This window comes from Ceratosolen solmsi, unplaced genomic scaffold (genome assembly GCF_000503995.2).
Source record: "Ceratosolen solmsi marchali unplaced genomic scaffold, CerSol_1.0 scaffold1, whole genome shotgun sequence".
In the NCBI taxonomy this organism is placed as follows: Eukaryota; Metazoa; Arthropoda; class Insecta; order Hymenoptera; family Agaonidae; genus Ceratosolen; species Ceratosolen solmsi.
In genome coordinates, this window is record NW_011948415.1 from 7,882,772 (window position 1) to 7,885,732 (window position 2,961).

Sequence of the window (2,961 nt, forward strand, 5' to 3'; positions counted from 1 at the left end):
GCATTCCTCTTTAAGTATTACGTCTGATCTACACTCATTTCAGTTTCTTTGTTGTTTTTAGTCTACCCCTTAATATTCGTTATACTCCGTGCATTTCACTCTGCATATTCAACAATTATATCACTTATACTCGTTTGTAAAGAAGATTTGGGCTTTTGATTAAAATGAAAATATCGTTTTAAAAATCATCTCGACTTGTCTACACACGTTTCATTTAGGAAATGATACTACAACAATTATACTACACATTCGCACGCACAGGCACGCATACGCACGCACGCACGCACACTCATATGCACAGGCGGACGCACATGCGCAAATGTAGGAGAGTGTTCGAGAGACCATTATTACATTTTAACAAGTATTAAAATAAATATGCGGTAGAATTCCGTGAAAATAATAGGTAAAAATAATAACGTGTATACTGATTTAATAAAAGCCATCAAATTTCCTTAATACTCCAAAAGCATGAATATACAAGCAAATTATTATTTCAAATATCGATCCAATCTCCTTCGTGAATTAGTTCAATTAATAAAAAAATAATAATAGCTGTATTTTTTTTTTTTCATTTTTCTTTTTTTTCCATTTCTTTCTTTTTTCTCTCTTGCTTTTCATTTCTCCTTCTTCTTCCTTCTTCTTCTTTCTCTCTACTTAATAGTTTCTACTACCTTAATAAATGAGAGGATTGTAAGTAATGAATATTGAAATGTTTCGGTGAATTTAAATAAGCGGTCGAAGGTAATTTCATCAATTTAGCCATCCATTACGCGGAGCTTTCATTGTCATTGTGATAAATAAAAAATGGCCTAAGAACGAACACCCGTAAATAATTGTCGCTTTAAAAAGAAAAAAGGAAAAAAAAGGGTTAGTTAATAACGAGTGCGCCGCTTGTTATCTAAGAAGCACTAGATGTTGAGTCGCTATGTAGACACAGTCGCCGCCGAGGGAGCAGAATTCATTTCTGATTGACACAAGTGCCGTGGTGCTTGCTACGTTCGATCGTTTCACATGTAAATGCATCGAAATTGACACGCGCGACTCTTGCTGAGGTACTTGCCCAACGCTGCAGCTTAACGCGACGCATTTTACGAAAGGAGATAGCGCGTGCTTTATAATGCTCGTTGCTCGCTCGCATTGTGCGGCTGGCAGAGTAAACAAACGCACCCGATGTCGAGAAATCGTTTCCCTGTGCCTTGTCCATTCAATTTCCATAAATAAAATTCGATATACCCGTGGATATCATCATGAATAAATGCTATTTCCGAACGACCGCCTTACGTACGAAAAGCTAGAGAAAAATGCATTGACATCGTCTGCAATGGAAATTGGTTGTCGGTAGGCGACATATATTAATGTCGAATAAATTAAATGCGAATGTCAATGAAAGGCAGGTATTAACAAAGGATGATTCTTTACTCATTGGACCACAAAGTCGATTTTTTATTTCACGATCCGAAAGGAAAGAAGAAGTGCTTATTGATTCTCAGCACGTCTGAGAGTCAGCATATAATAAAGGACCCGTGGCTCATAGGTACCCGGGCGTTATGAATACGTCGTGACCGATATTTATCGTCGGGTTACGCCCACCAAAGTACACGACAACGGCCTGTCGCCGCTACTTTACGATCACCCCGTATAACGCGAGGATTAGTTTGTCAACGCCTAGACGCCCGCGCGTCTACTATGTGCAAGCTGCATGTCTGCAGTCCAACTTTCCCCGCTCAAATTGGTCTATTCCGAGAGCGCGCGCCTTCTTGAACTCTATAAAGTATGGCTTTGTAAGCGCAAGCCACGCGAATCCTCCTCGTAAACGACTCGTCGAATCTTCCCATTAACTTCATTTTACTTTTAAGCAAGACCTTACTTCATCGCCCGGCATTCATTCCGACTCTTACAATCGCTTTAATAATCATCGGTCCCGCGAATGCAATAACCTAATTGCTTGTTTCTTGCGCCCGGTATTGCGATGGAACGGGGGGGGGTGAAGGGTTGACAACCGATGGCGTTAATAACCGACGTTATTGGTGAGTCCTGGAATTTTCAAGTCGCGTTTTTCGACGGGCCGATCCAATTGACAACAGATCCTCGTTATTTTGTTATCCTCTTGCCCCTAAACTCTATGATTAACTCATAATTGTAAATAGGGGTGGGATTGGCGAGGAGTTACACGTATCAACTTATGAGGAAATACGGAGGCAACTTTTTTCAGCGGCAAGAGGAAGAGAGTGGCGAAGTGAGCGGCGGTTTCTTATATAAAAGTATTTCTCGAGAGTCGAAAGATAAAGAGAGAAGAAAGAAAGGTTAGTCGCCTCGTTGGCTTTATCATAGAAATGAGAGCGGCCGCTCATTCCCGGAATCTCGGCGTGATTTTTCGCACGCAAAACAATTAGGTGGCTTGGAGGAAGATGGCACGAAGACGTCAGAAAATTCCGCTGGACGCAGCAGGCGCTGATCATGGGAGCCCGTCCGAGTGGTCGCACGCTACTCAATATTCTTTCGTGATAAAGAGTGGACGATAGAAAGGGAGGCCCCTTTTCGTCTTCATCTTCATCTTCATTCTCATTGTCGTCGTCTTCGTAGTCGTCGTCGTCGTCGTCGTCGTCGTCATCAACGTCCTCGTTGTCGTCGTCGTCGTCGTCGTCGTCGTCGTGAACGTCGTCGTCATTGTCGTCATCATCATTATCGAGCTCGTCGTCATCGTCATCGTCGTAGTTGTCCTCGTCATCGAGCTCGTCTTCTTCGTCCACGACTAGTCACAATTGTAACAATATCTCAGGCGAAGGATGCTCCGCTCAAGTTCAAGAGCCGCACTCAGGGACGCGTACTCGCGCTTCTTCTCTACGATGTCCGACCTCGTCGTCGCGCTTTCGCGTAAGCGAATTTTTCCGACGAGAGTTGCGAGTCTCGCGGATAAGATAGAAGCGACAGTAGAGTGCAAACCATGAGAAGAAGTTCAAG

The 2,961-nt window shown here is 42.9% G+C and overlaps 1 long non-coding RNA gene across 1 annotated transcript in view; it reads right to left on the reverse strand.

Annotated features, from left to right (window-relative positions):
• LOC105368717 (uncharacterized) overlaps positions 1 to 2,961 on the reverse strand; it is a 7,219-nt gene that overhangs the window by 1,440 nt on the left and 2,818 nt on the right. The window lies entirely within an intron of this gene.